At 40.9% G+C, this 12,550-nt stretch overlaps 1 long non-coding RNA gene across 1 annotated transcript in view; it reads right to left on the bottom strand.

Annotated features, from left to right (window-relative positions):
- Positions 1-5,281: 5,281 nt before the first annotated feature.
- The window catches only part of LOC104468973, a 30,433-nt gene continuing 23,164 nt past the window's right edge, over positions 5,282-12,550 (bottom strand). Inside the window, exon 3 of the long non-coding RNA XR_727628.1 lies at positions 5,282-5,334. This is a non-coding gene — a long non-coding RNA (uncharacterized LOC104468973). The remainder of the gene's footprint in view (positions 5,335-12,550) is intronic.

Here is a 12,550-nt window from a genome sequence, read left to right as displayed (position 1 = left end):
TGTTAGTATTTACATACATTCCAGAACTCTGGTCAGCTTTAATTTCATGAACAACCTAAGCCAAGCTCTTCAACTCTGCTCTCTCAAAGCCTCCTACTACTCATTCTTTTTATCAGTGACTTTCTAAGTACAGGTAAAGCATCTGTATTTCTTCTCCAGTCATATGAGACCATTTTGACTTGGCTGATTTGCCAATCTTCAGTGTGAGGCCTGAAACTAACGATTCATATGCTGTATCTTTCCAAATGCAGCCATGTCGATCATTTGGTCCCTTGGACCTGGAAGGAAGCCAACAACTTTGGTTGTAGTAATTTCTGTTCTATACTTCCAATCCTTTTAGCCATCTCACTTTGTCTTGCCTTCATAGACAACATGAGCATTATTATTGGAAACTTAGGCAAAGTGTTCATCTAGCCTTATGGTCCCCCATAATCTAGAGGTTATCCTTCCTTTCTACCTTTTCCTCATTCATATTGCAGCCTCATTTTGTCTCTCCTTTTCTCTCATTTCTGTAAGTTTGATTTGATAACATGCCGAAATGCAGATTGCTCTATCTATGATACTGTTTTGAAACAAGGCAGTAAAACCTGTTAGATGATATACCCTAACCAGGACATAACTTAGGTCTCAGTATCTTGTCCAGCACAACCATTTGCCAGTAATCTCACTGCAAATATCTTTGTCAACCTGAGGTCCAATTTATTCACAGCTTTGGTATCAGATCCACTAAGAACAGCCCTACTATTTTACAGTTATATTATAATGATTAAAGCTAAAGAAATAATGTAAAATCCTCAAATACCGTAAAGTTTTAGTTTATGCTTCATTTAAAATTAAGATCATTAAGTAATACTGCTCTTGAAAAATAAAAAGCACACCAGGCAGAGCCTAAGGGACTGAAAACAAAGCAAGAGCAAAAAGGGGTTGCTGTCTCTGCTATCAAACATCTAACACTTAGCTGCCCATCCAAGCTATCACAGCATTTGTTTGCTGTGCTTCTCAGTGATAGCTAAAGCACCTTTTCTGCACAGTTCTGCCCTTAGGCTCCTTTCTCGCTTCTCTTTTTACAGAGATACTGAACACTGCTCTTTTCTGACAAAGCTCTCTGTATGATCTCATCCTGTCATCCCCTTGTCTGGCCTCAGCTTAGCCTCCTCACAAAAGCAAAAGTAGGTAGAAGACCAATGAAGTTCAGTAGCTCGATAAAGTATTTTTTAAAAAAATATTTCAGAACAGAAAATTACTCCCTCACTTTTTTTTTTTCTTTTTTAAAATAAACACTAAATCGGTGAACTCTGTGTTATTTGAACAGCAGACCTTAAAATAAGGTTACCAAATCACTTAAAATCTTCTACAGGAAGGACAAAAGTAGCAGATATCATGCTCAGAAAAGGTCCATTCAGAAGTAAGGTCTTCAGGCTTAAGGAAGAAAAACCAGAATGCGCAAACACCCATGCACTCACATACTAAAGAGCAAGTGACTGAGGTTGCTGCAGTTTGAAAGAAAATGAGGCAGCTAACCTGCTGGGCCATTCCCTATAGGTGTCACAACAAGGCAAAGGAATTTGCAGTGGAAGGTTTGGGGAGCAGCTGTCACCAAAAGAGACACATATATTTTTAAAGGCTTTGTCATTTGTCTTCAGGGTGGAAAACGCTGTATTTGACCTCCCGCTGAGGCAGCAGCCCAGATGCAGCAGCATGGGCTAGAAGAATAAAAGGAGGCACAGCTATTATTTCAGGTACAAACACCAGAAAGCAGAGACAAAAGGCACAGTCATTAAATCATCATTACTATTTAAAAGCACACATGACAACTTCTTAATACTTTTCATGCCACAAGCGTCTCCCCTCAAGGCATTCTTCAAAACAATTTATATTAGCTAACTATTAACTATCTCAATGGCCAAGTGAATCAAGACAGACAAAAAAGCAGGACATCAAACACTGCCTCGGCAACACCAAACAGCCCGGGATGGGAAATGCTCTCTAAGTAGCTGACAGCTCTGGGTCTGTTCCCCTGCCTTCCTCTGGCCGTGACACCTGCGAAGGCTGCTGTCCCACCTGGCTCCAGCCCCCCATCTCTCCCCCACTCCTCCCCATGCCTGCCTGTGCTCTGATCTGCCATCTGCAGCTCCTGTAATCATTCTTCAACCTCTTCAGCTTAGCAGGGAGCTACTACTAAAACGGTTTAAAACAACAGGGATGAAAACAGCGCGGCGCCAATCGCACGAGCCAGGGATGTGGGTTTCCCACGGAGCTGAGCCAGTTCGGCAGCTGGCTGCTCTGCCCTTCAGCCTCAGGCTCCAGCCCTCTTCCACCAGGGACAGCCGAGACCCTCAGGCACTGCCATGGGGACCCTCACCCTCCTGAGGCCCTACAGAGAGCCAGTCAAACAGAAAACAGGCTGTACTAGCAAAAGCTCTTCTGGCAGTAGAGGTCCCTGAGCAAGAACAGGCTGGGAATCACTGGAGAACAGGAGCAGAACAATTGCACGGTTCAGCTGCCTCTGCAAACCAGCACACCTGAGGGACATCAGGCTGGGGTGGTCTACCTGCTGCACACAGCAGAGACGCAAAGCCTGCCGGCCACCACTGCCAGGCCGCTCTAGGCATCCCAGCCTGCGGGACATCAGTCAACAAGCCTTGTCCTAAACTGTAAAGAGGTACTACTAGTGGATGGCCCTTGACAGGATTTGGTGCAAATATTTTTCCCCAGTGTTCACCTAACTCAGATGTGTTTTAATTAGTAAAGGTTATTTTCTCCTTATATTTCAGAACATCAGACACCAAACAATATGGATTAATAATGTTCCCAGAGCGATCCCTTTGGCAGCATTGAATTCATACTTGCAGGAATTAATTCAAACCATTTTAAATTCCCCTTAAGCCCGGAGAAAGGGAAAAACAAATGTTTATTCATTAAAAAAAAAAAAGCCATTTGATAGCTACATCGGGGGACTTCTGTAGGAAAGCAACTGGAAGAAGTGTTGAAGGTGTATTTCAATAGATGTAACTGAAAAAATAACAAGTTACTCAAAACAACACGCAAGCATACTTGACAACAACTCAAGGAAGTCATGAAAAGCAGCTTTCAAGGATGCACACTGTTTACAAAAAAAGCAAAGGGCAATCTCAACATTTTTACAAAAACTGAATGAGGGAGCAGAGCCACTGTTGCTTTAGAAATCAGAAAATGTTAATGCACTCAAATGTTGAAATTAAACCTTTCAAAAAAGTCAGGATGGTCTGAAACAACCTCACATTTGTAATCCATGCCTGTCAGTCTTTCAAATTGCCCATTCAATGATGTATCTCTCACAGATATGTGAATGTGAAATCCTTAAGAGTAAGGGCTATACATGACATTTCACAAAATATGTTCTGGTATGCCCCAAAACATGAGTATTTAATACAGACAATAAAAGCACTAAAAACCACAGCATGGATGGGCATGATGAAAGCCCAGGAATAACTGGTGAAATAACTGTATACATGGTAAAACTAAAGCAGTTGTGAAACCAAATATTTTAAGATAATTGGAAATAAATTAGTTGTATATGCAACTGGGAAATAGGAAGCAAAGAAAAGGACCAAGAAGGTTTTCAGAAAATACACTGAGAAGAGCACATGATTACAATACTGAGAAAGCTGGTAATGAATCAATTAACAATGGAAAGACTGAAATCCATACAGATTGCTAAGGTAATGTGTTGGAAAAAAAGCATATATTCCCAAAAAGTAATTACTGGTAGAAGTCAAACACTGACACTGGGCTTTTCTGGAACATGGTGACTGACTAGTAGTTTTCAAGACTATCCCCTCATCCAAGCCCTAAAGGAAAAGGATTCACAAAAGATACAAAGACTGACACTTTCACGTTCACTAGCACACCAGTAGAGACACAACTCGGGAAGAACTGGCAAGAGAGGGGGTATGGCTATTTTTAACAGGTATATTTTCAAAGGAAATCAAGTTTTAATGTCTCAATGCACTCATAGCTGGAAATCCTCACTTGACAGGTTTTTAAAAAATGAAGAGTAATAGATGTGATAGCTAATGATGGGAGAAACTCACTAGAAATACAGAAAAAAAAGGGAGATCATGCCTGGTCAACTGAATGTTTTATCTTCCACATAGTTTTTTCCCAGATGAAAATAAAACAGCTTATTCAACATTTAATAAAATTAAGGATCTCTTCCCATGCAAAAGATAGATCAGTAAGTCCAGTGAATATGACCTGATGTGAAAGCCACTTCTGCACAAGGAACTGCTTAGAGCACTTAGGACAAAAGGTAGCCATGAGTAAAGAAGTTTGGGGCTGATAAAAACTGAAGAAGCATATGAAAAGAAATGTTAACAACCCAATCAGTTGACTACAAACTACTGTTTTGGAAGAAGGTAACCTTTTCTGATGTTCTAAAACAGGCAGTGCACACCAGTTTACTACTAAGGAGAAAAGTTATCCATGCTCAGTCTGGAAAGGAAGTTATCTGCCTGTTTTCCAAGCCGGCGCACATTATGTTGACATTCATCAGCTAAGAAAAGGAGAACCAGAATTAAATGCTCCAGTTAAATCAAAAATGTGAGAAGCAGAAAGACCTAAAGTGCATTTTCTACTTGTACGACACAGAAAAGCTATGGCAATACATCATGATCAAATATTGCTACTTAATCAGAGCCCTGTAACACATTATTGCCCTAAAAGACTGGAAAAATGGCTACTTGATGCTATACTAATAGCATTGCCACCTATTTTTGGCTCAAAATTCTAAAGCTAATGACTAGACATATGAGAAACCATGGTATATCTTTGCACAGGTATATGCAGTCAAGGAACAAAAGTTTAGCGATAGATATATCAAGGAGTGCAGAATGAATGTGAAAGATTTAAAGGCTGACACATGACAGAAAATCAATGGTTTACCAAGATGGAGGGGCCTCAGTGTGTTCACTCCCACCATTAAATTACTGAACATCAGTGCCTCTGGAAGTAACATTTCATCTATAAGATCAAACAGGGCAACAAACAGCACTAGTCGGGGAAAATACAAATTTCCAAAGTCATGTATCCTCAGGACAGAATGCCATTGAAATGTTAAAAGCAGCAGCACTACTACCACCAAATACATGTTTGGTTTGGTTTTGTTTTTTGAAGATGATACTGGGTAGCATTTATTCAGAACATGACCATGCAAGAATCAGTAATACACTAAAAAAGGCTTTTCCTACCAGCTGACTTTGGAGTAAATTTGTCCCTGTTGGCTGCACATACTGCCAGTAGCCTGTATCCAAGATCCAAGTCAAATCCCTGCTGAGCTGCCACTCGACTAACCACCTGCAAAGCAAAAGAGAAAAAGCTTCATTAGGGGTTACTTGAGCTCTTTGCAAAATTACATTAACCTGCTTACCAGCACTACTGTTAGGTAACTGAATCTGCTGTAATAGCCACAGTACAAACATGGTGCGAGGAATTGCTCTTCAGTAGTTTCCAGTGCAAGCACAGCAAACTGAACACAGGAGTCTTCTGGTCATCTAGTCATTTGACCACTCACCACAGGAAAGGCCTGGTAGTTCCATGGAAGTTGGAGAGACAAAGCTTTTCCAGAAAAAAAATAATGCAAGAGAAATGTAATGATTGTACATAATGCATTTTACTGTATTTGTGACTTCGGGATGAGACGCCCTGAAGTCTCTATCTCTGTGTCACAAGCAGTTCCCGGCCCTGTTTCTCAAGAGCAGTGCCCAGGTTCTTTAGGTTAAAATGCCCTCCTCCATACTGATGGGCAGTGTTCTCCTATGCTGTGATCAGTGGTGCAGCTACTGCATTTTAACAATACCGTATTGGGAAGCACATTTACTACAGCTTTTGAATAAACATGCCTATGCAAGATGTATTTGCCAAACACATTAAAGAGGGAAAGAAGATTTTCTGTTTGTTTGTTTGACTTCTCCTGGAAATGGGAGCTGATCTAGAAAGATGAGCAAAACTAGGCAAATAAAAGACTGGAGTTAAGGATTAAAAGCAGTCAACTGTTTCTCCAGGCCAGCAACTCAGTTACCAGCCAAGAATGTAGCCTGACGAAAATCTGCATAGTATAATCACAATACTGTGGTCATTCTGTCAAACTATGTTGAAATTATACACAGCAGAGCCTTTATATTGCCTTTTAGTGGCACAGGATGACTTCAGACTCAGAGGTATAGATAAAACAGATTACTCCTAACATTGCTATTACTGCTTTGCATTGAAACAATAGTCAAGGAACTCCACAAGAAATAACACCATTTCCTTGTGTGAAGCAAAAGAAAGTCCCTATCCTAAATAGCTTACAACACAAGAAAATATCCTTTTCCCACCCCTATCTCCACCCAAAAGCTTCTTCATAAGATTAGTAACACTGCAATTATCTGTGTCCAGGACTGGTTCCCCCCCAAAGCAAGTACAGAACACAGTGAAAAATCAACATATGTGATAACATACGAATGGTAAATAAATGCACTATTCTGCCCTACCTACTCAACATTATTACATGAATATTATTATTCTGAACTTTTTCTAATATCCACTTTTGCTGATTAACAATTAAAAACCAGATTTCTTTCTTAAGAAGGAATTAGCACAGATAAAGTTCCCAGATAGATTTTTTTTTTGCTTGTTTCCATTGTTCCTATTAATTTAGAAATTACAGATTCATATTCATTTATCAGGTGGGAGTGTCCCCTCCCTAAATTTCTTTTAACGCTCACAATCTCAAAATTGAGCAGTAGAGAGCTTCAGGGAAATGCAATGAGAATTTGGGATAAGCACTACGATAATACACAACCCTAGAACACACCTACTGTTTTATTTCCAGGATAAGACTCTGTGTCCAAACCTGCAAAAATAAGATAAAATAAAAAAAACAGAAGCAAAAGAACAACAGAACAAGAAGATACCTCATATTTCATGCTAAGTTAGCAACTGGAGTGAAGACTGGTGGGCTGCTATGAGATCTGGAGAACACACACACTTGGAAAATCTAACTGTTCCACTTTGCTGCTTCCAGTATCACCATAGTTCAGTCACTGACAGGTAGATGTTAGGGAAGAGGTCAGTGGGAAGTAGACAGAAAGCTCCTCTAAAAAAGCCATCTTGTTAAAGGCACTTGAGGGCAATGTCTCATTAATGTCTCATTATTTTAACTCCTTTAGGTATCAACTACTGTACCACCACAGATGAACCCATTTCATAGCGCTACTCAGATCTGAAAAATAAAGGAGAAGGGGCCCTCACATTTTCTGTTTTGAAAAAGCACATTATCATTGAACTATTGTTTTGAAACTGGACAGGAGTGAAGGCAGATACACCTGCTCATCAGTGAGCACACAGTAACTATAGAAACATGTTGTCTGCTTATATAGCATGATAGAAAGGTTTGGGTTGGAAGGGACCTTAGAGATCATCCAGTTCCAACCCCCCCCTGCCATGGGCAGGGACACCCTCCACTAGACCAGGTTGCTCAAAGCCTCATCCAGCCTGGCCTTGAACACCTCCAGGGATGGGGCATCGCACAGCTTCCCTGGGCAACCTGTTCCAGTGCCGTGACACCCTCACAGTGAAAAATTTCTTCCTAATGTCTAGTCTAAATCTGCCCTCTTCCAGTTTAAATCCATTACTCCTCGTCCTGTCGCTACAGGCCCTTGTAAAAAGCCCCTCCCCATCTCTCCTGTAGGCTCCCTTTAGGTACTGGTAAGCCGCTACAAGGTCCCCCTGGAGCCCTCTCTTCTCCAGGCTGAACAACCCCAACTCTCCCAGCCTGTCCTCACAGAGGAGGTCTTCCAGCCCTCTGATGGTATGCTTGGTTCATTTTAAAACATGAAGCTATGAATACTGAGACCCTGCTGGCCAGAGGCCAAGTCACTACTCTCAATTGACATCTTGCTAATTACAGAAAAAATTCTTCAAGGTAGCTCAGGAAATACAGAGAATTGTAAAACCCTGAGCTCATAAAAGCCGACCTATGATTCCAATGCCTTCACTGACTGTAAAGCCTAGGTCAGTCTGAGCCCTAACAACAGGCTGCGGCCTGACCTGTTACACTCTCATTTGACATCAGCTTCCTCTCCTTAATTTCCTCTGCCAGACAAAGCACTGCTCTGTACCCATGGACAAAAGCAGAGCTTCCAGATGCCAGGGCACACAGCCTTGACGCTGACTGCACCCTGATGGCCATGGCACTGCCCTGCTGAAGCCTTACCTTGAAGCGGGTGAAGCTGTACCTTAGCAAGCACTGCAAGCAGCAGACTAAGCATGAGAAGGCGAAACCTGAACTCGCGAGTCCAGAGAAGTCAGAGAGTCAAACTGTTGCTCAAGTTTTCATGAAAAATATTTTTAGCTAAAAAAATGAAAAGTAATAATCTGTATTTGAAAGAAAGTGCTTCCACTGACAAACTGCACAAAAACCCTTCTTCCTCTCAAAAGAACAAAACCCTCAGCTACTTAATAGAAAACAGACATTTCTCATAAAATTTCCATTTTGCCAAGAGTAATTTTCCACCAAATTTTTTCTTCTATGAACTCTGCTAAATGCGGAAAGAGGCTCTGTAAAACAAAGTGGTCAAACCATGCTCAAGAGTGCTTTCTCTGGGCCCTTCTCCCCCAGCTTTGCTTTTGTACACCACTCCTCAGTGATCCCCTTGTCAACAAGAACAGGGTGGATCATTTTTTATTTCCAATTTCTTCATAGGCTCAGAAATCCTTACATTAACTGTATCTAAAGTGTTTTTTTTTCAATTGTGACAGCTAAAGACTTACTTTTATTTCAAAATGGAAGTCAAACTAAACAGATCTTATATCCTCCAAAGACCCTGTTTCAGGTTGGCTCTGAAGTCAGACATTGCTCACTCTGTACTCAGAAGGCTTTCCTCCAGTGAACCTGTATGTCAGGGACCTCATGGCCTTTTAAATCAGCACTGACATTTCTCAGCAACAAGATGACAAATGCATCACAGGAATATGATCCAGAAAACACAAAGAACTAACTACAAGACATTTGGCAAGTTTAATATATTCAACTCAGCAGACCCTGTTGAAATTTACCTTAGAGTGCCTCAAAGGAACTAGCCCCGGCAAACCTTGTAACTTCTAATGATTATCTTCAGGAATTCATTCAAGACAGAGACCTTGGAGGCACATCAAATCTCTGGTTTTAAGATGGTAAAAAAAGTAAATCTCAGAAATTACAGGTACCCAGACAAACAACAAAACAAATCACTAAACCAATATTAGGTGAGTAATACAGAACATCATCCTGAATCTGTCAGCACAGCGCAGTTTTCTTTTTTGACAAGTTAACTGGCCTTGTAAGTGTAAGGAAGATAGTGGATGTAACATATCTTAACTGTAATATGCCTTTTGACATCGCCCTATATGACACTGTCATAACAGAGGAACATAGCCCAGATGACAACAGTACAAAATTTACTCAGATTATTAATTAGTAGTCCTCTGTCAAATCATAACTTGTCCTGGATAAAGGTGTGAATGGTTAGCCCTTGGCTAGGGGACAAACCTCAAACACACGCTCACGCAATTCCCCCCGACTTGAGGATAGGGGAGAGAATTAAAGGGGTAAAGGGAAAAAAGGACTCATGGGTTGAGATAAGGACATTTTAATAACTAAATTACAATAATATTGAAAATAATACTATATACAAATATACAAATGAGTGATACGCAGTGATACTGCCCTCCCCTCCCCCCACCATGACCAAGGCTCAGCCTGTTCCTGGCTAATGATCCCAGAGCAGGGAGAGTCCTGAAACCGCACTCACGGAACGGAGATGACAGTTCGAGTGTTCCAGACCCAGAGCTGACCGGGGTGGGGGGGGAAGGCCTTGGGAGAGCAACCACCTGGACCGAGATGACCCGGAGCAAAAGAAATCCAGAACCAATAGGGCTGGTCTTCTGGAGGGTCCTCACCTATATACTGGGCATGACGTGTATGTTATGGAGTAGATTACTGGCCACTCTGGGTCTCAATCCTGAACCTAAGATCAAATCCTGGGCTAGTAACTGGGGCTGTGCTCCCTTCCACCTTCGCCGGTCTGCCGACCTTGGCAGCAGCACAAACATCACTTCTTATCAGCTTTCTTCTGAGCACAAATACAAAACACAGCCTCTTGCTAGCTATTATGAAGGAAGTTAACTCTGTCTCAGCTTAACCCAGGACAACAGGTCATTTCTATATCTTCAGTTGTGACTTCAACAATGAAACAGAGTAAACTGCAAAACTTCTAGATGATAACAGGCAGAGGAATTTGCAAACACTTAAGAGGACAGAATTAGAGTTTAAAATAATATTTGTAAACCAGAAAATCAGGCCAAACACATATATGAAATGTATGAAACAAAAATGAAATGCCCAAATAGAAAATGAGGAACACACAGCAGAATCCATTTGCCCAGTGTACAAGTGACTACAGATAAATGCTGGCAAAATGTTCTAGGTATTAAAGATCATCAAGCACTGGAACAGACTATCTATCAATCCCTGGTGTCTGGGGGGTAAGGAGATTTACAGTAGACCAGAAAATATCCATACAATATCCCATCTTGGGGAAAAAAGAGTAGACACCATGTTCCCTTAGGTCTGTCCCAAAATGAATCTCAGTGATTCCAGACATCTGCTGCTGACTGGAGCCACCCAGCTCAGTCTGAACCCTGTCCCAGGAATTCTCCCAAGTTTGAAACCTCCTCTAATTCTTATCTTACTCAGGTAACAGTGCTGATCAGATGGGATCGAGTCAACAGAGTTTCAATTATTCATTCAATGTTATGGCTAAATGATACAATACCACTTGCAAACATACTCAGGCTTTCTCTAACCGCTAACTCAAGTTGAGCATAGTGGCAAAAATTCAGATAACATGCAGGTGGTACCATGTGTTCAACCATTGACTTCATTCTGCAATGTTGTAAGCGTGTATCCTAGTTGACCTAAGCATACATGTCATAAAATTCCGTTGAAAAGTAGTGCATTTAAAAAACATAATAGACATAGTTGTCAGTGATACCACAATGATAATCTGAGATAATCATCCTTTATCACAGTTGAGAGAGGTGCTTGGCCAGCCCAAGGTTCAACACTTAATGTTATTTTACAATAACAGCTGAGACAGCTAGACCTTATAAAAGCCATGCTATTTCCTAAGGACACTTGTAACATCTAGCTTTATTTTAAGTTAGATATGGTGCTGACAAGTATTCCAAGCTGTGTCTTTAAAGGAACATATACCTAATTTGCAAACAAACATTATTGTAATATTAACCACCAATAAGAAAATCGGATTACCCCAAACCTTTGAAATCTTTAATCTGAAAAATATTGCATTAATAACTGAGACATTGCATTCACTGACTGCTACGCAACTCTGCAGAGTTCCAGATGCCTGAACTCTCAGGGTCATTGACAGTGAGGGGAAAATGATGAGAGTGGGGTTTTAATAACATGAAAAGCAGATAAATTCAGCTGCCAACTTCTTTTCTCTTTGCTGAATTTAACTGCTATACTTTTTCTTTGCAAGGCTAAGGAGCTACACCACGGCAAGAAGCTCCACTTCTTGTCATTGCACCACAAAGTACTGGAACAATGTACCTCTTAACCTAACAGGCCTGTTAATCAAGAGAGCTATATGACTGCTTATTACAAAACTCCCTTCCCATTATGCTGCATTTTCAATGAATCTCTTAACTAGCAGCAGTCAAGAGCACACCCCCCCCCCCCCCCCCCCCACCACTGGCATCAGAATGAATTTTACCAATTCAATTTGCTGGCTGCTTAAAACTAAAAATGCCAGCTGATTGCTAGTTCAGACAGCTCTGTGTTCAGCCACTTGTGCATACTTGAAATTATCTGAATGCAGTTTGAAGACTACAGCAGAAATTTTGTAATTAGAATTCTGCAATGTAGATGGTAATTTTTCCCCTTCAGTAACACACGAAGATCAGATAAACAGGAAGCAAACTGAGGAATTTTGCAACATGAATAGTGATCTGCCTCAAACAGAAAAAAAAAAAAAAAAACAAAGGGAGCAGGGAGAGAGAAAAAAATCTTTGCGATATGAAGTTCAGGTCTCATGAGACTCTTACACTCCAGTTGCGGAAGGGCCGCCTCAACAATACAGACAATCAAAGCAGGTGAGTAAAGTGACATAACATTAACTAGTTTCTTGCCTTTGATGCTTGAAAACAGACATTATGTAGATTCTGCAAACATAAGAGACTCTACAAAGCCCTTGTATTCAAACTAGGGTTTTGTAAAAATACATCTCCCCACCCCTTTAGGTGGATAAAGACCATATTTTCAACATAAACCAGTATCCCTACCTACTATTACATTACTTGACAGTTCCTGCAACAGTGAAGCAAACCATACTGAATAAGAATATCTCCTCCTCTACATCCTCTTCCTCTCCTCTGCATGTCTCTAACAACCATAAACATAGAAGGGAAGGTCACTGTACTCAACCCTCTCCATCTGAAATTTTCTCCCAGAGGGAAAGATGCAAGG

Source organism: Pterocles gutturalis, unplaced genomic scaffold (genome assembly GCF_000699245.1).
Source record: "Pterocles gutturalis isolate BGI_N339 unplaced genomic scaffold, ASM69924v1 scaffold30260, whole genome shotgun sequence".
Taxonomy (NCBI): domain Eukaryota; kingdom Metazoa; phylum Chordata; class Aves; order Pterocliformes; family Pteroclidae; genus Pterocles; species Pterocles gutturalis.
The sequence above is the reverse complement of the archived record's forward strand: the minus strand, read 5'-3'. Positions and strand labels throughout refer to the sequence as shown.